This window comes from Lagopus leucura, unplaced genomic scaffold, assembly GCF_019238085.1.
Source record: "Lagopus leucura isolate 7727_CA_CO unplaced genomic scaffold, USGS_WTPT01 Super-Scaffold_100004, whole genome shotgun sequence".
NCBI lineage: Eukaryota > Metazoa > Chordata > Aves > Galliformes > Phasianidae > Lagopus > Lagopus leucura.
In genome coordinates, this window is record NW_024962264.1 from 14,242,643 (window position 1) to 14,267,651 (window position 25,009).

The window sequence follows — 25,009 nt, forward strand, 5'->3', positions numbered from 1 at the left end:
GCATTGTCGTGAAAATTGATATTCTTTAGCACATAGTGTAGATTAAGTCTGTTCATAACTTGCATGTTTAACTCTGCACTAACATGTTTTCTGCTTTTACACTTTAACTTATATAACTTAACTTATATACTAAGAATAAACTAAAACACAGAGTTGTTCTATGTAATATCCAGTTATAACAGCATTATAGCCAGGAAATTAAGCAAATTATATTTCATAAGCTCAGAACTCTTTTTTGAACTACATCAATGAAACACAATTGTATGCATTTGCCTCTGGCAATGATAGAATAAGACATCTTGTAAATATCTGCACTACCATTTTAATGTCTATGTTCGAATTCTCTATTGAATACCATTGGCTTTCTCTTACTGTTTATAAAGGAGACATGCTCCATGGGGAATTGACAGGCAGCAAAATTAATCATCTCAGGGTTCTGTTGGCATCAGAAATCACTCAAGCTTTGCTTCAAGAGACTCTTAATGTATTTACAACCCATAGTTGACAGTTCACTCCCATCTATTCTATATATGGGTGACCTACATAACATATGTATGACAGCCAGTAAAGACTCAATATATGTTGACAGTGAGCTGTCTGGTGTTAGGACCCACACTCTAATCAGATCTGACAATGACTTGGATGAAAGTCTTTATCATATAGGGAAGACTACAAGAGCAGCCCACTTAACGCTATTTGGAAAACACAAACTGTTTAAAGTGAAACAAGATAAAAGTAACTTAAGACTTCAGAGATAAGAGTATCATTTGTGGGCTGTTTGTTTTGTTTTTAATAAACACTGCTGTTTCTCTTTATTAATACATTTATTCATCAACAGATTTCCACTTTGCTCAGAGGCTTAGGTAATCTCAAGCCACGTTACAGCCGTGGTTACAGTAGCTTTGTTCTGCTCCCAGCAACTCCACTCCCTGGTCCTTCTTTCTACTTTTTTCATCATTCCTTGTACTTTCTGATTTTGAAAGTCATTGCCAGTAAGCACAGGATTAATGAGACTAAGAAGCTCAATCCATTCATCCTTGCAGCTTTTTGGTTACATGCAAAACATGATCCAGCACCGCATGATGAGAGCAAAACCAAAATATTGCTGGTTTTGGCTAAAAGGAGTGATTTCATTAGCCAGGAAGATCTCTGGCATGCATATTTATATGACCACATTCCACCATATGAGCTTTATTTCTCAATAGTAAAGGAATGATAGAATTACAGAAAGGTTTGGGCTGGTGTATGGAAACTGCTGAATCATGGCCTGAACCTCTGATTGATCACCTGAGGCGAGCACTGAGTCAGCCAAAGGAGCATAGGTGAAGGCAATTCAGCTGTGCTGTTGGAAGGGGTGGAGCCTGGCTGCACCTCTCCTAGACTCATTTAAGAGCTGACTATCAACAAGAAAGGATCTTTTCTAGTGATTTGGTCTGCTGGAGTTTCACTTAGTGAGCCCAGGACACAGGTAAGTGTCCTATCTTTTCTGCTTTAGTGTATTAACTATGTAGGTAAGCTCTCTGGTGTATCTCATAACTATAACATCTGTAAATTCATTGATTGTACAGCTGGAAAGGAACTTTAAGCCCATCTAGTTCCAATCTCCTGCTACAGGCAGGGACATCTCCCATAGACCAGATTGCTTACAGCCCCATCACAGCCCATTCAAAGCCTCATCTTTAAATGCTTCCTGGCAGGGGGCATGCACAAACTCACTGGGCAATCTGTTCCAGTGTTTCACTATCCCCACAGAAAAGAATTTCTTCCTGATATCTAGTCTAAATCTACACTCTCCCAGTTCAAATCCACTTCCCTTCATCCTGTCACTCCCTACCCTCTTAAAAAATCCCTCCCCAGCTTTCCTGTGGCTACAGTGTTACTACAAATACTACACTATCATAAGAGTTGAATAAAAGCTTGTTCTTAAATGTACATCACAGAAGAGTTTCTGTTAATATGTAAGGTAGTGTTTGTAGCAGGAACAAATCAAATGCCTCTGGATCAAACTGTACTTCTTTAGGAATAAGATTTTCCTATTTTATTCGTTATACTAAACTTGTGCCCAGTTAAAGTAATCCCACTTCCTTTTAATTGCAGTCAGTCCTCCTGCTGCAAAGGCAGTTCAGTTGCTGTGGATTCTCTAGTGGCATTTAGGGGTCTAAGACAGAGAATTGCACACCAAAAAGAGAACAGGAGCATTGTGGGATGATACAGGCGGTATCTGAGCACCAAAATTCCGGTTCTGAAAATCCTATCCCAACAAAGAAGCTACTGAGGCTATTTTGTTGTTGTTGTTGTTTTTCTTTTTGTAAATTGTGGAGAATGTTTTTTACTATGAAGAATGAAGTACCATTCACTGTGAGGATTGGAATGACTGAGCCTATTCCATTCTTGAAGTAGAAGTTTTGCAATCCTTAAATATATAGTACTAAAAATAAAAAGGGTTATGACATTGGCCAATTCTTTCATACTGATTTTTTTTTAAATACATTGAAAATAAGAAACTGTCAGAAAAAAATTCTAGAACACAAAAATCACTTGTTTAGTCTTTCACTAACTATTTGTCAATCAGCAGATTCTGGAGGCACATTTATAGGAGGAAATCTCTTAGGACTGGATACCCAGAAGCCCTCCAGCGCTGTCAAGACATTAATTCATGAGGAGACCAAGAGTCTATGCCTCCAGACACACAGCTGTAAGCAAGCACACCGCTCGGTACTGCCTCCTAGTGGAAGCAATGAGATCAGTTTATGCTCATGTGTAGTATACTGTCTTCTCAGTCTGTGCTTCCTTCATAAACTGAGGGACTGTAAGTGTTTGTGAAACAATTTTTTTCAAAAGCTACGTGTAATTTTATAAACTAACACCACCTGTGTAACTGGTTCGGTTGGGGGATGACCTGCTGGAGGGGAGCTCTGCGGAAAGGGACCTGGGTGTCCTGGTGGACGACAGGTTGGCCATGAGCCAGCAGTGTGCCCTTGTGGCCAAAAAGGCCAATGGCTTACTGGGGTGCATTAAAAAGAGCGTGGCCAGCAGGTCAAAGGAGGTGATCCTCCCCCTCTACTCTGCCCTGGTAAGACCTCATCTGGAGTACTGCGTCCAGTTCTGGGCTCCCCAGTACAAAAAAGACAGGGATCTCTTGGAAAGAGTCCAGCGGAGGGCCACAAAGATGGTGAAGGGCCTGGAGCATCTCCCCTATGAAGAAAGGCTGAGTGAACTGGGTCTGTTCAGCCTTGAGAAAAGGAGACTGAGAGGGGACCTGATCCAGGTCTATAAATATCTAAGGTGTGGGGGGCAGAATGGCGAGGCCGGACTCTATTCAGTGGTGAGTGGAGACAGGACAAGGGGAAACGGCTGGAAACTGCAGCATAGGAAGTTCTGCACAAATGTGCGCAAGAACTTCTTTACAGTGAGGTGACGGAGCACTGGAACAGGCTGCCCAGGGAGGTGGTGGAGTCTCCTTCTCTGGAGATGTTCAAGACCTGCCTGGATGCCTACCTGTGCGACCTGCTGTAGGGAACCTGCTTTGGCAGGGGGGTTGGACTCGATGATCTCTGGAGGTCCCTTCCAACCCCTACAGTTCTGTGATTCTGTGAACTGTTTATCACTATCTTTGTGAAAATACAATGGAAACAGACCCCTGGATGTAAATGTGAGGAATACAACACAGAACACTATAAAATGTGCCAACACATTTTTTTAGAATGAATTGTGTATTTGAAGTACACTATTATATGATATAATGGTATTAAATTAACCTGTTTTTGCAAAGATGTTTGACAATCCTTTCTAAGTCACATTCTGTTGTCTGCAAAAGAGCACCAAGCAACAAGTGCTTGATTCAGTAAAAAAAAAAAAAGAGATAAAAGAAAAACCAGTCTAAGAAGTATATGTGGATGGACATCACTAAAAACAGTATGGTTTTAAAAAAAAAAAAAAAAAAAAAAAAAAGCAATGCCAGTTGTTCACTGGTATTCACTCTAGAAAAAACATACACTGCTTGCAATCCTTGAAAACTTTTTCCTCATTTGCTTTTGTTGTGAAAGGGCAGTTGGAACTTGCTGAAGACTTTCTGACAGACAAAAACTAGAATATTCAAGTTTTTTCTCCACTGAGAAATCCCGAGCAAGGGATTAAGGGTGTACTGCAAAAGCTTGTAAACTTCAAGCAGAATCTATGGGCTCTGGAAATATTGAGAACACTCATAGAAAGTGTTAGGTATGCACATGTTCATTAATATTGCTTTGTTTAGTTAAAAAACTACACCTGATTTGAAAATGTTTTTTAAATGTGTAAATTTCATTTCAGATTGTAACCTCCATGCTCCAAGGTTTATTGTTTAATTGCAGTACAGGTCAAGACAAACTCTAGTACAGCCAAGAGAAAAGGCCTATTACATTTTGAGTTCTTCTCTGATATCTAGCAATAGATCAGCACAAATTAGAACAATATTTGTAAAACCAGATATATTCTTAGAGACAAACTGCAAGAGTTCACAATCACAGCAACCTCAATAGTAGCAATTCCAGAATGAAAAATGGAGATCTGAAATGTATAACAATGTATAAATGCAACTGCTGTTCCACAGTCTGCAGTAGTCATCATTTTGTAATTTCAATATGTGTGAAGTACCTACCATGACAGTGTCTTAGGCACACTTCTCAAACTTTCTAGACTAAATTTTACATAGATTGCAACATAAAGCACTTAAAATTTAAGAAAAGCTAGTTTTAGGCTGATGTTTTAAATGTCAGTCTCTTTATGCTTTCCAACCTATACAGTGTAACAGCATGAAAATAACAGGTTATTGTAATTGTACACCATGTCATAATGCATTCACTTGAAATGGCAAAATTAGATTTACTTCCATAGGAAGAATAAAGTATTTGATTTTAGAAGCTTGTATTTATCAAGAACAGATTATCTGAAGGCTTTTAGCAAATCGACCTTTTTTTTTTTTAGCTAGCAAAATGTTAGCACATTTTCCACAGAGTTTTCCACACTTACAACTCTGGCACTGGTGGTAGTAATGGAAGTGATGTTAGAAGGAGGGTTCAAGACATTGAGGCTCAAATTGCTGTCATTACTGCGGGAAAATGCTACATCTAGTTATAGACTCTCAAACAATCCATTTAGCCTGATTAATTTTGATGAACCATTAAGATTCAAATACTGTACCTAAGTAGGATTTTCTGGAAATAGACTACATAAATTTTTAATGCGACTTGAAACTCACACTGTTCAAATGTAGTCCTCTATACCACACTTGTTTTTAAATTGAATTATGTAGTATTTTGTGGCATTTAATAAATTTAATGATGAGAAGAGAGAATTTTTTACAGGTGTGTTTTAGAAGAACTACGAGCATGCTGAGAACTGAGGACAACTCTTCTAAGCTTATATTCACAGTGACCTGAGTTATCTCAATTTCAGAATGAAAATAAGCTAAAGCATTTAACTCAGGTTTCCATTTCCTATTCTAGAAAGTAAATTGTTTGAATATGAATAAAACTTCTTCCTCTTGTAGTAATAAATTGTCTTGCCATTATTCAAAGGGTCTTTTACAGATAAAGAGCTACACATCACCAAACACTGGGAGTATTCTCTTATTGTAGTTCATGCTTACTTCTTATAATAATACTAACTATGTATCTGGCAAATGTAATCCCAAGGAATTTGAATTTACTTTCTAAAATATGCAATTCCCACATGCAGCCACTGGATGGACTTATAGAGCTAGTGAATATTTTTGATTGTAGACAAGACACACAATTAGGTGAGCAATTCAGAAGATGTTTCCCTTCTGGGCAGCAAAAAAAATTTCATTAGAAAAGGCCTGAGCCTACAAAACAAGATACAAGAAGGGCTTTTAGTCCCTTCTCTTCTAGTGGTCTATATTTTTCAACACCACTAGTTTAAGAAATACTAGGCTGTGGAAATGAAAGAGTGATAGGAAAACTTTATTGTAAGAGAACATGTAAGCCAATTCTAAATATTACTTGGTACTTGGATTACTTGGTACTAAAGTTCTAGGATAAAGGCACTAAAAATTGTACTGAAAAGAAACAGTTTGGAAACAGAAGGAAATCAGAATTATTTTAAATTCAGTCCAATTTTTTGGAAGTACACTACTTCAAAATATTCATACTCTTTGAGAATGATTTTGGGAAATGTTTGCTTTAGACATTTAACTTTTAGACATTTCACTTTTTTTTCCAGAATAGGAATCATATGAAAATTTGGATTTTACTGCATAGCATATGAAAAACAAGGCTTGCATTAAATCATGTATAGGTGTGATTCTACACCTTTCTGCACTTGTGTAGCTAAGTGTAGTAGGTATCTGTTGTGGCAGAAAAACTCACTAAATCTACCTAACTCCTTCAAGTAAGCAGCGTCATTGGGGAAGAACAAAGTTAAGCTGAGGAATGAAAGCATAGCAAAAAAAGAGCTCTTGCATAAATCTCTCTGTACCTGCTGTTCTAAAGCTAAGGCAGTGACAGACACTGACAAGGCCCCATCACTCCCTTGACAGTATGTTCCAGTTGTAGGCTATAAGTATGACTAACTGTTTTATCTCTTTATTCCACAGTCATCCCCTCTGTTCTGTCCCAAATTGTTCAGAATGGCACCAAACATAACTTCATGCTTGAATTTCTTTTGTCTTTATACTGTTAAGTACAAACTACTGTTATATGTAGACTTTCTGTAGAGAATGAATATCCTCTGACTACTGCATGGGATGATCTTGCTGAGTGTATTGTTATAGCCAGGATGAATGAGATACAGCTTTACAAAGCGTGCGAGCAGGAAAGAAAGACTGTATCTGGTTCTGGTTCAGTGCTACTATCTACTGCTTTCAGCCCTCTTCTGGAACAAAATGTCAAAGGAGACTACAAACATCTCAGCTACCAACCTATATCGATCCTATTCAACTTCTTGACCCTGAGAACAGTAGCTCTGTAGGTAAAAGGAAAGCTGCAGGAAAAAAAAATCATTCTCGATCTCCCTAGTATTTTGCTGCTTCCCACCATATTCTTTAAATTCATCATTTTAAAAAAAGCAAATCAAGTCTGATGCAGGGCCCAGAACACACTAACTGAGCAGCCACATTCAAAGTTGTACATGTTCTTTAACGCCATCCTAAATCATGAGGTGACGTCCATGAATTAATTGCCTGTGGTGATAGGACATGGAATAAGACCTCTTAAAATTAAAATAATTATAGTGCCCATCATTGGATACTATTTGGAAAAGAATGCAATATTCCTCTAGCATGCCAGGTCTTCTGAATGCCATACGCTGTCCTGATCTCAGATGGAATAACATCTGGAATAAAAACCTTGCGGTCAGTAATGGAGATTGCATCCTCTTTTCTCTCCCTCCCTACCTCTCTGACAATTACAGACAATGATCTGCAGGAATGAAGCCAGGCTACAGGAATGCTGAATGACTGAATCACGGTCTTGGAATGGGACTGGCAACTGTAGAGTCTGCCTGATATATACAATTGCCTAAAAGAAAAATTGTGACAAACTAGGTTCTCTTTTACTTCTCTCTATACAATAGTATTTTCTTCTTCACGTTTCCCTAATACATCCAGTGTCACATCAAATGTGTGTGCCTCCCTGCTAAAAATCTCTTGGAAAACTTTACACCCCAGCCAAAAATGCTTCCTGCAAAGCCCCTGAGCATGACTTGCTATTCTTGGCTTGTTCTGCCCTCCTTTAATTTCTTGACCTTGTTCTGGAACTAGGTGTTGGTCTGCTTTTAATCATGCCAGACTAACCAAACAGCAATCTTCTCATACCAGTGCTGATTTAGAAAGCCTCTGCAAAGCTGTTGCTTTGGGAATCTTCAAGCATACATAGATTAGGTCACACACTTCCTTCCAGGGTAGTTGGCATCATGAGTTGCCAGCTCCAAAGTGGGACAATAAGCTGGGTGAGGCAACATCCTAACATTATAGAAGCCAATGCTAATGGAGTCTGTGGAATTACTTATACCACTAATCTAACCACCCACATAAGCAAATCAAGTGAATCATCTACCTTACTGGTCTACCAAGTTTAGACACACGTGATACTAGATATCACATGAATTAGATTTTTAAAGTGCGTCTAAATTACATACTACAATTCAAGTTACTTAAAAACACATGCTAAGTTTAGGAGTGGTCCTCCTTCAGGTAGAATATTTAGGTAATCTATTGTTCTGGATGAACCACTGAGGAAGAAGCTGTTGATTCCTATGAATAGTATATTAGTTGAAAGTTCTCAAACCAAGGAATTGAAGCATAATTTCATTAGTCTGTCACTATGCCAAAATTTTCAATCTCCTCTGGTTGGGAAATATGAAATAAATATTTATAATAATAAATAAATATATTTTAATGAAATATCTGTCAGGCAATTGTTTTCTAGAAGTAACAATAACAAAGCTGATTCAAAACTCCTCATCTTTCATACTCACAGGTCGTTCAAAGATCGTTCAATAAATTGCTGTATTTGCATTGGATGCACTACTCAAATCATTCAAACTAGTAACGTGCTCTAGTTACTATGCACCTGAGAGTGTAAGGTTAAATCTGTCCTATTACAGCCAAATGACAAATATCAGAAGAAATGCTGCCAAAACTGAGGATTTTGTCTGTGTTGAGGCCTGTGAATTCCCATGTGCTCTGTGCAATGCCACTGTGCATATATTAAGTCACAGTACAGGCTAAGAACAGCTTGGAAAACTGCAAGTGTGGGTGACATATGACATATAATATGAATTCCCCTCATTTAATTAACATCATCTATTTTCTTTGACACATAAAAGTTCTAGTAGTCAAGTCTTGTAATTCATAACTTTATGGCTTTAACTTTTTTGGGGGGACATTTACGTCTGCCACACTAAAGAAGTAACAAGATTACAGTACCTGTATTGCTCAACTCCAACACTTGAAAAGTCTAAACCTCGTGTCAAATTATTTTCTGCTTATCTAGAGTGCTTGCACATACTCATGCTGACATTTCAGTGTTTATTTCAGATTAGCTTTTTAAAGGCACAAAGATTATCAGTGTATGTTTCCATGTGCTCTGTAACTTATTTCTACCGAATTTAGGGTTAAACTCTGACACTGTACACATAGCCTTTGCTCACTGGAAGCAAACACAAATATCCATGCAAATACAAAGGAAGAAAGAATTTGAAAGTAAAAATAGTAATTTGCAATTCCAAAACAACAGCTGAAAAAAATGATAAATTTTCTGTCTAAGAGGAGATCTCTGTTTATGCATAATCAAATTCCAAAGTCAGAAGTTGGCAACAACACACTTCTCTCCCCACTAATACAGGGGTATCCAGAGCTGATCGATGAAGCTCAAAGGCAAGCTCAATGGAGCAAGTCCTAATCCAGAGGTAACACTATCCTTGTTTTGTTCATTTTCTGTGCTTTAAAACTCCTTGTACTCCTTGCTGCTTTAGAATGAGATATGTCTGTTTTATGTCAGCTCTTAACTTTGGAAAATGAGATGTGAAGACGTTATGTAGTGTACTTTTACTCAGAAATGCAAGTCTCTCACTGCTCGCTAATGTGCAGACTGCGTGCCACAAACCCACCCTCTCCAGAAATCCAACGCAAGTGGGGGAATAGATTCCTTCAAAAGGAGTGGGGGTGAACAATGTAGGGTAGTAATTTTAAATGTCAATATGCATCAGTGTGTACTGAAATTGATTTTATCTACCTCATCCGTGATTCAGAACCTCTAGATGATCTCAGAACATTACAGTGATGAATGATGCTGAAAATCAAGGGAATAACCTTTATATCCACGCTTGAGTTATTTGTGTTAAGAGCTTGCTCATGAGCAAAGATCAGTGGAAATACATGCCACAATTACAAAGCATTGTCAATGGGAAAGGAATATACAGTCTATATCACAAAACTCATAGTACACACAGAACAGAGCAGCATATTACAATCTTTTTCATAATGTGTTCTTCTTGAATTAAAGAGTTTCCAAATAATGCAGTATTATGCATGAATTACTTAGCTTAACTTGAGTGGCAATATCATTTTATGTAAAAATAGAAAAACGCTTCTCAAAATAAATACCTAAGGATTATAACTGTGATTTCACAATCAGCTTAGGCCAATCTGTTTGCACAGTTGTGGAAAACAGCTATTCTGTTCTCTCCTCCATCTCTGGCTGTAAGTTTATGCTTTTCCCTTGCCTGGGCTCTCTGCCATAAAACAACACTATTCCCTCAACACAGCTACCTTACATTAGGCCAGCTTAGAGAACACTGCAGCAAACTCGGTGATGAGTGGTATAGAGGCCTTAGGTGGCATTAAGGTGAGATATTAATGAGGTTTGAGTGACACAGGAATCCAAAGATCTGTTTTCATACTTAAGCTCTTGATACAGTGGATGCCTGCATACAAAAGACATGAAATCCAAAACAACTAAAGAACTGATCAAGAAGCTGCTTGAAGATACCATCTTAGCCAGTACTTACCTAGAGTGGATCGAAAGGGCAGAGTCAGTGTATGGTTACTAGTGCTCTGTTCCATCTACTTAGGTGCCACCACACAGAAATTCTATTATAGTAACAACTCCAATTCATAGCCGTTGGTCTGAGCTGGGAAATCTAGGCCAATTTCTTTTTTGGCCGAGAACAGTGACAAACAAATCTCTCTAATGTGTGCTCTGATCACATTTTGTTGTTGGATAAAGGGTGCAGTAAAGGAACTGGCCAGGCATTTGTGATACTTGATTTTGTACAACTTGTAGAGAAAAGGGGATGTTAGGTGCACTGGGAAAGACAGGAAACATGTCACTAAATCTTCAGCATAAAAAAAAAACCAATACATAGAATCACAGAATATCCTGAGTTGGAAGGAACCCTTGAGCACCAACTCCAACACCTGATGCTGCAAAGGACCACCTAAAAATCAAGCCATATGTCTGAGAGCATCTAAATAAGAAGATGACAAATTGTAGTTCTAGAAGTAAATACAGGGGGAAAAAAGATTTAACATTCTTACATGTGAGATGTTAATTACTGTCAATTAAAAACAAAACATCGACAACCCAAGCCACAGACTTGTCTTACAAAATTTTAAGGGTGATCTTTTTTCATGCATCCAGATTGAGGCTGCATTTGTCCCACATTAATTTACTTTTTCAAGCCTTCAGTTTCTACAGTAAGATAGTACCCATAGAGAAGTCGCTATTCCCATCTACGCAAAGTTACGTGAATAATGATGAGCAATGACAGGTATATCTAAAGCGTAGCTTATGTGGCTGTAACTTCATCAACTCAGCCAGAATGTCTCCAGAATAAGTAGTGGAGATGCATACCACAGCAACATCCATCAGGCTTTTTTGAAAAAGTATAGATATTTCACCGTTCTTACTTTCGGAGTCTTCCTTCCTTGATTGTATAAATCTGTGATGAGACTATACAACGATTTTCTATATCATTCACAGAACTTTGATCCTCATCCTTCAAACAAGCTAAAGTAATCTGAAGTAGTCTTCAGATTGGACCGTCCTGATAGACCGGCACAACAGCTGCTCTTTACCTAGGAATGTTTTCATGAGTTGCCAGTCAGGTCATCCAAACTCTCAGTTCAAAGAGCAGCAGAATCAGCTACCATGTTCTCACATTTCCATAGCAGTTCTTACATCAACACAGATCATCTCACTTGATTGAATTCCCAAGTGCAAATCAATAGAAGGGATACAAAAGAAGAACAATTCTAGCCACAATCTCTGTTGATCACTTGATTATTACCGCAAAGATAATCATAAAAACTGCCTGTTCTAGTTAAAAACTGCATTCGGTAACAGAGATTTGTTTATTTTTGTTTTGGAGAATGTATGTAAATCAGTTGCAATGTTATTTCTAATTCACTTTCACAACAAAGGGTAAGAATATATTTATTCAAGGAGACTAGGTTATATCACATCCTCTTGGAAGCTGATAAAAAAGGAACTGCAGGTGTCATAATAAGGGAACACTTGTATTCCTGGCTGTAAAATGTCTGGAATTTAGTCAGATTTGAACTTTGCAGTTTGTGTACCTGCATAAGTTCACAGTTCTCTATTCTCTGGACAGACCAAGACAACATAGCAAGTTCCCCTTTGCATTTAGAAAAGGAACTGAACCATAGAGTCACAGAATCACAGAATCAGAAATACAGAATGTCTTGGTTGGAAGGGACCTGAAGGATGACCAAGGTCCAACCTCTCTGCCACAGGCAAGGTTGCCAGCCACTAGATCAGGTTGCCCAAGGCCTCATCCAATTCCCCCTTGTCCTACTGCTATCTACCTGTATAAAAAGTTGATTTCCCTCATGTTTATAAACTCCAAAAAACACAGATTTCCTACTTACTACTATTTGGGGATGAAGAGCTTGGCACTCTGCATTTGATCAGTGATCACGGTCATAAACATGCAACAAGACAAATGCCATTCTGCTGTATACTTGTGTATTTCTGTGTACTTTCAGAATGATATTAAATTTAGGCTTACAGCCAGCCCACTGGGATGGGAGGAGAAAGACAGGAAGCAGCACCTATGCTGCTCATTAGCAGCTATGGTGAAAATAAAAGGCAGGAGACCAGAACAAGTTGCCTGCTGTATCTGAAAGACATGGTAGGGATCTAAATCTGAACAGGACACAGAGACTGCTGAGGGTGGTGACATTAATGGCTGGTGGCTGGGAAGTGCTATAGCATCCTATAGAACAGCTGAGAAGATATTAGATACTGCGGTATCTTAGAACAAAAAGGAGTGTTTTCTAAAACAACCTGTTTTACCTGGACAGGAAGTAAAGGGAACTGTTTTCCTCTGAACCTGCTCTTCTTAAAAGGACCTTATGCAGTTTGTTCTCTTATAACTCTGGTAGACTTAAGAATACAGAAAGAAATAGATATTATCAGCCACACATGGGACTCCTGCACTTAAGAAAACTGCAATTTCCTACAGTTCAGCAAAGAATATAGAGAATTCATCTGAGATGTGAGGTTTTATGACTCTGTTAGCAAATATCTAAGTAGCACCAAAGACTCACACTACAAAAGAGTTGGAATGGAAGTACTCTCAAATGATTGTAGGAGCAGCAGAAGAAAGGAACACGGGTACAAATTATGAAAAATGCAGCTATAAAAATGCACAGAGAGACTGTCAAATCAGCAGAAAATTATTGCCCTCCCCACCTCATTTTGTACAGAGGGAGATCTAGAACTTACATATCTATGGTGATGTCTCCAAATGGGCTTCTTAAAATTACTTATGTCTCTAGTAGTGGAAACAGAACTCCTGATTTTTCATAGGCAATGATCTTAGAAATGTGCTTGCAGTGAACAACCATCTTCTAAGAAATATAAAGAAGCTTTTATGAAACAAAGAGCAGAATGTGAAGCTCCCAGAGAGGAAATTATTTAAAAACATAGTTTTTAATCAATACTAGGATCCTACTTGAAGGAACACAACTTTTTGAAAATAATAGATCAAATTTTCTTGTTTAATAATTCTTTTCCTTAAGATTTTTTTTCTTTTCTTCACATGTGTGCAGCCTTTAATTAGACTGTTCAGGCATAAGCAGTATTAGCTACTCTGTCACAATTACCCACATTTTGTAGCTAATTAATCCTTGAATAGTCTTAAGGCTACCAGCAATTTTAGTCCAAACGGCAGCCTGAGGCCCCTAGGAACTGTTCCAGCAACTAAGAATAGCTGGAACAGAGAGTCGGGCCAGCCGTGACCCTTTCTCCTCAGCCACAGCCTAACACATATCTACTGCGCCAAAGGCAAGAGCAACACAGAGATGAAAACACTCCTGAGTGGCTAAATGTGCTCTCTTTACGGCCTTTTAAAACTAATGGAGTAGCATAAAGAGGCTATGGGGAAATGGAAAATAGGACCTTCTAAATGTTAAAGCATTGGCAGGACTACTAATGATTTTTCAGTTTTGCAATGTTCCATTAAAACAATAGTAAAAACACAGCTTCTAACACAAGACTTTTATTCACTGATGCCTCATATTGCAGTCATTTTTGCCGCAGTGTGAGTGTCAAATGTGCATAAAATGCTGTGACTCGGCAATATTTCATGTGTATTTTACACAGATATAAGTAACTTCACAGGGGACACACAGGGACAGCAGTGAAGCATAAAGACCTGTGACAAGTAATTTGGGCCATACGCTTGTGGCAAACTAAAATTAACATAAAAATTAAAATTAGAACTTCAGCTTCAAACACACTGTTAGTTCAGATTTTATTCCATAACTTCACCAAACAGTACTGTATTTGCAGAGAATGGGGAATTCCTTTTTAAAACCTTGTGAAGGTTATGAATGATCCTTTTCTAAGCAGTTACGTTTAGCCCTTCTGTTTTTGTTAACCACTTCAATTTACAAGAGTTTTCACAGAAAAAAAGAAGTTTCTCATCAGATTCTCAAAGGGAACTGACTTCTTGCACGGCATGACCATTTGATTTGGTGCAAAAGAAGAGGTGACTGCACCTGATGCAAGTCTGAGGAAAGAGCAGAACTGGCCATATCCACTGCTCGCTGTTAGTCTGAATTAGGCAAGTGGTAAAACTGCAACCCTTTCAAAACTATTCTGGAAACTACTTTCCATTGAACTGTGAAGAACAAAAGAATTGGCAGAAAATGTTGCAAGATTATTAGCCTTCAAGTTAGTAGGCATCGACTGTGCAGTTAGCAACTGCATTCTTTTACTTTAATCTTTAGTTTATCAGCACTGATGAGCAAAGCAATACAAACGTACCCACAGATGTGTCAGCATTGCTGAGGCTGACTGTGACATAGACACTGGACTCTGAGCAACAGTAATAGCTCAGCTCAGCTGTCAGCAGCAACAAGCCACACGTGAAGGCATGCTGCCTCTGGCAACAATACTGACTGAAGTTACTTCCAGCAACATTTCCCTCCTTCCTGCCTGTCCTGTTCCCTTGACAACCACATTAATTTATCAACAAAACTGGTTTTTAGGCTGCAGTATGAATTGGGCTCAGGGCACTAAACAGGTATTAAAGAAAAACACTGCAAGAAGATGTTGTTGGGCAGTTTAAACTGAATTAGTCTCCTGATTCAGTTCACGAACATCCACATAAATATCTGTGTTGGCACAGCTGAAAGGGTGTCAAGAACAAGCAGCTGGCAGTTGAGGTGAGACGTGGGAACGCCTTAAAACAGGCTGCTGCTGGGAAAACAGCACATGAAACAATACATTCACTGTATCCGTCTTGGCACAGCATTCCCACATGCGTTGGCCACTTCCAGAGCCAGAGCCCATGACTTTATTTACTGCCATTACATGAAGCACCAGTAATCTTTTACCAGTCTTTTTGATCAAAGTTGCCTTTCCTTCTGGGAAGAGACTGGGAATTGGATAACAACTGAATGCTCTTAGTACATGACTGCAATTTACTAGCCAAAGGGAAAACAAAAGAAAACCACATCTAATTTGGGTTCCACAGAAGTACAGGCGCAAACCTCGATCCCTCTGACTGGTATCATTAAGATAATCCCCATCCCAGTACTTCAGTGTCAGCTATGCTAAGTCCATATTTAAAGCACTGCACAAAATTCACCCAGGGCGTAAGAGCTGCAACATTTCCCAAAATAACTCCAGTGTTCTGACTCTCAATTTCCTGCCCTTTGTGTTCCCTTAGCCTCAGAGTCCAAGACTAGAAGAGGCAAAATTGCTTCCTGCAATGGTCCTGCTCATAGCTCAGATACTAGGATAGACATATTGTAGGACAGACATTGAGGAAAAAATAGTATAACAAGATAGCCATACACTAGGGCAAGTTACCTAAAATACCTTTTTCCACCTCTTCTTTTAAATTTGAAAAGGTAGGCCTGATACTGCTAATAGTTGGGGCAGAATAATGAAGCAAATGGGGGCTAGTTTTCCACACTAGGTATGTTGTCACCCTTGATACTGCTTATAACATTCCAAAGCCAACGTGAAGCCTGCGACTGGGAAGACAAAGCTATAACTACGTGCAATTCAAAAATCATTCAGAGGGCTAAAGCTTTGGCATAGGTATTAGGCCCTGATGTATGTTAACAAAAAATGAAGCTAAAAAAAAAAAATTTAAATGCTTGTTTACAGGAACATTTATTATATTGGTTTTCCATAAGGCTGTAAGGTTGTAGAGACCTACTCAAGAAATTAGAAGATAGTTTTGCCTTGCAGTACGAGAGCCTAAGCATCTTTTTTTTATTTAGGGGGACTTCTTTTCCTATCATCTGTGAGAAAATCTTAAGTTGGGGTTCCACTTGCCACTGCTTTGCAATGAGATTTAAGTGCACTGGGAGTTAACAGCATAACAATTACAATAATTACATATAATTATAAGTTATCCTGTGTAAAAGATTTCTGTGTTTTGCCTTACTGGTGCAATATAGCTTATTTTAAAAGACATGTATGTTTAAAAATAGTTTAGAAAGGGTTTTGACATTAAAAAAATGCATTAGTAAGGTTTTATAGACATTACTTTTTAATGATGAATTATACCTTTTGTGAACGAGATGCTCTTACTCAGACACATTTTGATGACAGCATGCTCTCTGGAGGCTGGTATGACTGGCATGGCAGCACAGAGAGCAGTGGCAAGCAGTTAAGGGCAGTGGTTCTTAATAGACTCTCAGCAGCTTAATGCCAAGACTTATCACTGATGGAAGACTGGCTGGCAATCAAGATCATAGCATCATGGAATCAAAGAATGGCTTGGGTTGGAAGGGACCTCAAAGATCATCAAGCTCCAACCCACCAACCTCCATATCTAATACCAGACCAGGCTGCCCAGGGCAGACGCTGAGAATGTAAGCAAGAAGGAATAATACAGGACTACATCTGCATTTGAGAGATCAGGGCTCTGTGTACCAAAGATCACTTGGATACTTGGTTATACACGCTTTCTTCAGACACATCACACTTGCTATCCTTTTCCATGCTGTCTAGCAGTTTAATAAACCCAATCATTTAAGGGAATCAGATCCATCAGGCCAACTATACTCAGTATTTTTCAGTCTTTAGGATTTGTGATTTCCTCTGAGTCTTTAAGCATCCAAAGCTACTTAGGAAAACGTGTCTGTAGCATCTGTGGCTCAGTAGCTCTACCCTCTCAGTCCCAGGTGCACTGTAATCATTGGCAGGATAGCTGTTGTTTCTTCTGCAGGTAAAGTCAAATGACAAATGACATTACTGACTATCTACATACACAGCAAAAAGCTATGTATCATCAAAAGTTTGTGTATTTCAACAAATTTCTCTTGGAAGAGTTTTCTATTAATGCTTTAACAAAGCATCTCTTTCCAGAAAATTCAGTGCTGCGGCACATTTTACATTACCTTCTCCTGCATACTTAGCACTTGCATATAATGTAATACGACTGCAGTACCATAGCACTAGTAGTACAGATTACATCTAAATGGTCATAAGCCCAAGCATGTGTCTTGAGTACATTACGTGAGTGCTTTGTAAGAACTGAATAGTGATATGCAGTCAACAGTCTGTCATTCCTCCACAGAAAACTATCAAAAATACCAATCTCCCAGTACAATCTGGTGTCATTCTGAGAACAAATACAAACTTTTAAGAGGTGATAGTGGTAGCAGAAACAGTAGGAGGAAACTGCTAAAGACACATTTCAGCCCTGACAAGAATAGTTTTTTCCAAGTTCACTACAATTTTTCAAGAGAAATGGAAAGACTCCTCAATTCGCAACTTTTGAATATTCCAAAAGTGCTGTATTAACACTATCTTACATTATCCATAGCTCTACAAACTCTCAACTAAGATCTGCATAATAAGAATTGTTGCTAAATTTAGAGCACTGTTTACACGAGACAGGCATGTTACTTATTATAATTCCAATTTTTGGAAGTCTTGTATATGTAGAAGTTTTATTACCATAATTCTGTCAGTTAGGAGAACATTTTCATTGACATATACCAGCACAATTAGTATAGATGCAGTTGTACTAGAACAAAGCTGACTTACAGCCTACAATACATACCGTACTTCACAGAAGTATTTCTGCATTTGCATAATTTCATCTACCTTACAGTATTCAAATTATTCTCCGGAATGGAGGTACAGGTAGGCTTTTACCTTGAGTTTGCCAGGAACAATTATTTCTTCAGTTTATCCTACATGACCACTCACTTCTGTCAGGTTTGCTATAAACTTTCAGCTCCATCTGTTTCCATAAACTAGACAGATTAGAGACAAAAAAAAAAAATAAAAAGAAAGATCAGAGACAATATCAGTTGTCATAACCTTTATTATTCTTCAGTTAAATCAGTTCTATGGGCTCATCCATTATACATCCCTCAAAAATTGTTGTGCTTGCCCAGCAGAGACTGAACTGCAGGTATAAAAATGAGTAGCCAAGGTTGTTTAAACTATGTTAAGCAGAACTGGCATTGAATGTTGAATTGCAGTTGATTACAGCCCAGAGTCAGAGACAGACAACACTTCAGTGACAGTAAACTCATACATCCTAATGGAAATAATGACAATTAGCAAAACTCCAATGAAATCTTGAACAATCTCAGCCAATTTTATATCAAATATACCAATATCTGTATACACTGATGGGTTCAACCCTTAGATTTAGGAAAACTCAAAAATTATCCATTTCACCCTCTAGTATTCTTGTTTACTATCTTTACCTCCAGTAACTTCTGTCATGACAATTCATCTTCAAGATGAAATGCCAAAGACACGACACAGCAGCTGCATATTTAAAAGAAGAAACATGGAGGGATGCACAAAATAAAATCTTCCTCTTTTACAGTATGAGCCTGAACCTAAACCTTTAATTTCAAGAATTATATTTCTAATTATCATTATGAATTAATGTTTCCCATCTCATTGTTTACATTAATACGTAAGTACACTTGGGATTTCTGCGTACATCATATTCTAACGTATTTTTGTATGTGCCTAAGGTATAAAATGCTGTTTGAATTTGTGACTTCCATTCTTTTTCCTCTGAGGAAAATATATGTCAGCCTTTCTACAGTTAATCAGATGTAGACATGCACAGACTTGAAAAAGATTTGTCTAAGGACTTGTTAGGGTTTACTACACGTTAGTACGGTAAGTATCCTGTGAGATAGTAAATACCTTGAAGAAATAATTTCATCCCAGGTGAGTTCATATCAGATGAGATACTGTCTGTTTGTACTATTCTACTATTGTGCGTAGTAAGCAGGCATATTTCCTGCTTAGCTGACAGAAAGCTGGCATAAAATCTAAAAAAACACTGTAACATATGCTCAGGCTGATTTGATAGAAATGCAGTCATGTATACACACCAACACAGATCAAATTTTTACTGCCAGAAAATCCAGCATGCATGGACTTGATATTACTTGATAAAGAACCACAGGCATATAGTGCTTCATATTTTCTGTGTGTTTTTACTTACTTTAAGATGAGCATGAATAAAGCGTACAAGTCTGTTTGAAATCTCCTGACCAAATACTTGTGTGAAGTGACCCTACTATAGTATAATGATCCTTCCAGTAAGGATAAGCATGATCTCCACACAGCATGAATGCCTCTTATATAACATCCGTATACATGATTTTGAACATTCATGGTCTAAACAAAGAGCAAAAGAGGCTGTAATGCCCTTCAGTAAAAAAGATGCTAGACTGGCAGCGTAACTGCACACTTGGAGCTACGCTCACGTATAATGTAGAAATTTTTGTGTCACTTTTCACCTCCTTACAGCCACTGATAGCACTGGAACAGAGAAAATCTCTAAACTTCTATTGGAAACAGTTCTGTGCAAACTTTATCCTGTGCCTGAACTCTCACATACACCTCACACTGTCTGCACAGCTCAATCCTTTTCAGCCCATATTACTAGAAGTAATTGTTGCTGTTACCACTGGAGCAAAATTTAGTCTCTACAGAATACTTCTGCATGACTGCTTTGAACACAGATGTTAACAGGAAATTGTCTTGAAGACAAGTTAACTCTTTTTTACATTTTACAGGCTATTTCTGGGTAATGTCCCTCCAGCTTCTCATTCTAAAAGCCTTTTAAATTATAATACTGCATTAATTGTTTGGAAGATGGTTTTTCCATTTCATTTCGGCAAAGCTCTGGACAACACTCAAAATGCAAAGAAGGGAGGGCTCAAAGAGAGAAAATACAGATACATACACAGCAAGCCTGTTTTTTGATGTCTTGTGTTTTATTTAGCCATACAGGCTTCTGCTTGGTGAATGGAAAAGGCAGGTCAAAGGCTGCTGTTTTGATTTAACAGTGTTATATACTGACTTTCAAAATGCTTTAATAATGAGAGTCTTATGAAGTATTCTAGTACATCTTAGGCATTGCTGTAGTATCTAATTTTTTTTCAGAAATGTACTGAGGCAAGTGCCTCATTTTTCAATGGTCTAGAGCAGCTTTCCTCTTTTATTACCTTGACATAAAGTTTCTTATTCCTTGTTCCTGTAGCACCTGCAGTAAGTCTCAGAATTTGATGTTTCTCTCTTGCAGCTCCACAGTGATGTCACTGCATTGGAAATGCATTTGTTTGCTATGTGTAGCAATGGCCTTATTCAGTCTCCAAAATGGCTCTTCCATACTCAGAGCACCTGCAAAATAAGAGAGAATTCATTAAATATGTGTATGCTCAGAAATACAAACGAAATTTGTTGCCTAGCTTGCTTGTGGTAAAGGCCCCAATTTACAAAGTTTAACACCATAGCTATGCTGCTTTCCTAAACAAGGAGGTGGTACCTTCTTCCAGTAGAGAAATTTCTTCAGCCAATGCAAAGGAGATTTTGTAAACTCTGGTGACAATTCTACATCAGTGAACACTGAGTGTCACAAACAGAAGCGACTCTGCAAAATTCACCTTATTAATTAAACAACCAAAATTTCAGCTGCATAATAAATTTTCAGTACTATTTATTTGATAAGGGCAAATGCTTCTGGGGATCTGCTGATGTACATATCATTACCTGATAGACATATTCTGACTTTATTCCGCACCTTCCTCACTTTCCCTCAATGAAAAAGAGAAAAAGAAGGCAAAAACTAAAAAATATGCCATGAATGTTTATATTATATTTATATGAATATACCAATAGTCTTGTCAACAGAGAAATTCAGCAGCTTATCCCTTACAATGAATGCCTGCCCGTGAACTGGAGCTGCATATGTGCACGTTTTCCATAAAAACAAACAAACAAATAAATGAAAACAACAGCTAAAGACTTACAATGACATTTGGAGAGTTTTAACCTTGATACTTTTCGTCCAATGAAGAGGTCCTATTTTGGATAGTCTAATTCAGTATTAGTTCTAAAACTAAATAAGAAGTGTCTACATTAACAGTGCTTCCCAGAGAGGAAGATAACAATAGCAAACAAAAAAGATCCTCAGCTCATGAAAACCAAGTTAAGATTTCCAATATTTTTAAGTCTGTGGAATTGAAGTCAGTGGGAAAGCTTTCATTGACTTCACAGGATTTAAACTGTATCATTGTACAGATAAACATTACCTGGTTACTTAAGAGCTTGGCATGCCAGTATTGTAAGAAAATACACAAGGTACAATTCTGCCCACTATGCTAACGGTCACACCTGCATGGGTGAGAACTGAGTTGGGAGAATGGAAACACTGAGGTTATTTGCAGCTGCACTAAGCCATTCAACTGATTTTCTGACCTGAATTCTACATTGCCCATATGCTGTTTCATAATTTATTTCACCACCTTAACTAGGAGGCACTGCAGTTGAGAGAAGGCAAGAAAACCTGTTCCTGAGCTCACGAACTGCAATGTACCTGTGAATAATCTACTTCCCAAGTCTCCATACAGGTCTTACCCCCAGTTTCCTCTCTTCTATCTGCATAATATGCTTTTTTTTCGTTTGTGCTCCTTCCTGGAGACCTGATGAAGAATACTCCTCTGCAGGTCTCATGCAATGCCTCCATTGTCTGCCAGCATATCCTGTTATACCCTGAGTTAACATAGTCACACAATAGGCCTGGGCATTTAGAATTTCTCCTATACTATCAACATTCAAACAGGAAAAGGCAGTTACTGAGTGCAGGAGTATGTCTCATTTATACCAAAAACCTGTCCTCTTGCTTCCAGGTGGCTATGCCCAAAGCAGAGCACAGGGTCACCAGAAACGTGGCCCTGGTTCTGAGGGAAGGCACTACTAGCCGGCCAGCTGCTCAGCGCTACACTGGTGCCCACGAGTTTCTGCTGGTCCCAGTCTGAACTACAGAGACCCTCCTGTGACACACAACATCAGACAGAGTACGTTTCTAACAGATGAACCAAGTCAGACTGTTTTGTTGGAGATGAACTTCACCTGTTGCTGCAATCTTATCACTGGGCACTTCAGTTATCTTACCATTCACAAAGATTAGGAAATAGCTTTTGGGAAATGAAAAACTTTATCTGCTGATATCTAACACGTTTTTAACACTGCAGGAGCAATTTTGAAGGAGAAAATGTACACTAATGGAAGAAAAGACTGAACTGCTCATTCCAAAGACCAGCAACTTTAGAAGATTTTTCCCTCGTTGCTAAAACAAGTTATGTCAGATAGGGCAGAGATACTGATATGGAAGTTAATGGCTATTAACCTCCAAGAACTAAAGGATAAGCAAGTAACAACAGATTAGATTACACAGGAATAGAGTTATTAAATTACTCATTTTCTAGGTTCTCCTCAAAATTTGTTAGGAAAAAACATCATTCAAAAACAAAAACTACAGAGCAATAACATGAAATTAGAAAATCAGTGAAATTCTTTCATATATATACTTCCAGGGCTGACAAAACTCTTTCTGGGAAGATGATACGAAAGTATTTCTATTTTAATTTTAGAACTTGGCAAAGTATTCATTTTTTAACAGGTAATCCAGAACACCTGATGTTCTTTTCAGTCTTCTAATCATGTTGGTGTAATTACTACACACACAACTATATACGTTAGCAACATTTGGGCTCCTGAATAATGGATCAGGGTGTGTGACAGTCAGCTGCCAATTAGATAGATTTATTCATGCCAGAAGAACAACAAAATACACATACAGAATAGTAGAAGCAAAAACTGCGGTAAAGGTCACTTGTAGACCTTTAATTGGTCATAGGTTTATGGAAGGTCATTTTTACACTTTATAGGGAGAGGCTTTCTATCTTGGCAAACCAAACACAGTCAAAGCAGAAACTCTGCAGACAGTCACAGTGGAGAACCAGCAAGCTTCCCTGGCAATTAAAGCTAGGAGCAGAGTGAAAAAAATGTTGTATTGCATCACTTGTATTTTATTTTGTCATTTTCTAGTGTTTAAATCACTTCAAGCAAAATTCATTACATTTGACCTTTTAACAATTTCACTTTCTGTTTGTTTCCAGCTCGCATCCTGGGATGAGCAACAGCCATTATTTTCCTGTACTATATCCAAAGCTCACAGAATAAACTGATGTAGTAACACAATTGTAAGAGGGCAGTCAGAACAGACAAATGAAGACCCCAAGGCTTCTAGTAGCCACAGGTTTGTGAAATAATTCCTCCCAGAAGAAAGCAGAACACCACTTTCATCCAAAGGGAAGCCACGTACTTTCAGAGATACGCACATTGGTCAGTATGAATTTGGAGACAGTAACTCGGTAGGAAGATGGTTAAAAGTACTTCACATTTCTTAGTACTTGTTTTTATTCTCTAAAACCATCTTTAAAATGCAGAGGTAATTAGCAGAACATAGTAAAAAATTCGTAGAAATTCTAATTTAAACTCCTGAAGAAAACAGATCCATAGGTAAAAGTACATCTCCATTTTTTCCTAAACTACACCATAGCTGTACCCAAGCACTTTACGCTTCCATGATAAAAAAAAAACCCTGTTCTTAAATACACTCAAGATGTAATTCATTAAGATAAAAATACTCTCTTAATAGAATTTAATAATATAAGCTACTCTGATTAGAAGGAAGAGAAGTAGCAGTAAGAGAGCTGCTCGAAAAGTAACACCTACTTTATTATGTTGGCCCATGATGTAACTGAAGGTCTGTAGTTGAACTCCTCCACGCAGAAAAGAAATTGCACATGCATTGATGCTGGCTGAATGTTTATGAAGACCAAACAGTGGATGTGAGTGCAGGAAGGCTTTGGTTGGTGCGTTTCAGCAGTGCTCACAGTGGGTCACCTCCACTGGTACAGATAGCTATGCGTGTGGCACGCAGACTCTTGTTCATTACTGGCAAAAAACACATAGCTAATGGTAGAGACTCCTGAAAAATATTGTTTTGTAGCTGAGAACGTGCCCTATCAAATAGTGTTATTATGCTCTTTGGATCTGTTGGAGTTTCCATGGAAATAAACAGGAGGCATCACTTTCAGAGCAACCCATGAATTTCAATTGCGGGTCCTTAGCTGGTGAGAACTTCACCCTGTTTGCTCACAAAGGCTGTCGTTACCAAACAGGCTCAAAAGGCAGAAGATTAAACACCTGACCATTACAGGTGTTGAAAACGCAGAGCTTTATGAAAACGCTAAGCATCGCTAAGTGTTATTTTCTGCCGGGTTCTTGCACTGTTTACCTATCTGTGTGAAAATATTTGAGCTCTCCAGCTTTTGTAACCGAGTTACGAAATGGTGTCTCGCTCTCACAGCTGTTAGTAGGAGGAATGCTTCTACTGCACGCAGCTGCCGTGACAAAGTCTAGCGGGTGCAAAGCGCTGCTGCCTCACAGCGCAGCGCCAGGCGGAGCGACGGGCATCGCCCAGCTACCTGTAGCACCTCTCCAGAAACTGATGCCGCTTCGTCTGGGAACGTGAAGACGTTACGGGTGCTACAGGTAGGCGTAGTCCTACAAAAATGACCGAGTCTCTCCTTGAAAATAAGAAAGCTTTTAGTCTTACACCATGTAATCTCCTTCTTGCTCGCGTATTGCATCACTCAGATACACAAGATGTACGCGCCGCCACT

At 38.4% G+C, this 25,009-nt stretch overlaps 2 long non-coding RNA genes across 5 annotated transcripts in view; one reads left to right on the plus strand and one right to left on the minus strand.

Moving 5' to 3' along the window:
• Positions 1 to 25,009, minus strand: part of LOC122180158 — a 31,660-nt gene that overhangs the window by 6,363 nt on the left and 288 nt on the right. Inside the window, exons 1-3 of one of the 2 annotated variants that reach the window (XR_006178935.1) lie at positions 24,057 to 24,322; positions 20,483 to 20,657; positions 18,150 to 18,250 (exon numbers count right to left, since the gene is read on the minus strand). This is a non-coding gene — a long non-coding RNA (uncharacterized LOC122180158). Of the gene's footprint in view, positions 1 to 18,149; positions 18,251 to 20,482; positions 20,658 to 24,056; positions 24,323 to 25,009 lie in introns of those variants that run through there. The other variant, XR_006178936.1, reaches the window with a different exon arrangement.
• Positions 1,416 to 24,175, plus strand: LOC122180157. Of its 3 annotated transcripts, none has more exons than XR_006178934.1 (4): positions 1,416 to 1,468; positions 9,342 to 9,405; positions 22,166 to 22,333; positions 23,438 to 24,175. It is a non-coding gene; the product is annotated as an uncharacterized LOC122180157 (long non-coding RNA). The 3 variants fall into 3 exon arrangements; XR_006178933.1 differs by lacking the exon at positions 1,416 to 1,468 and adding an exon at positions 9,182 to 9,199; XR_006178932.1 differs by lacking the exon at positions 1,416 to 1,468 and having other exon boundaries at positions 9,227 to 9,405.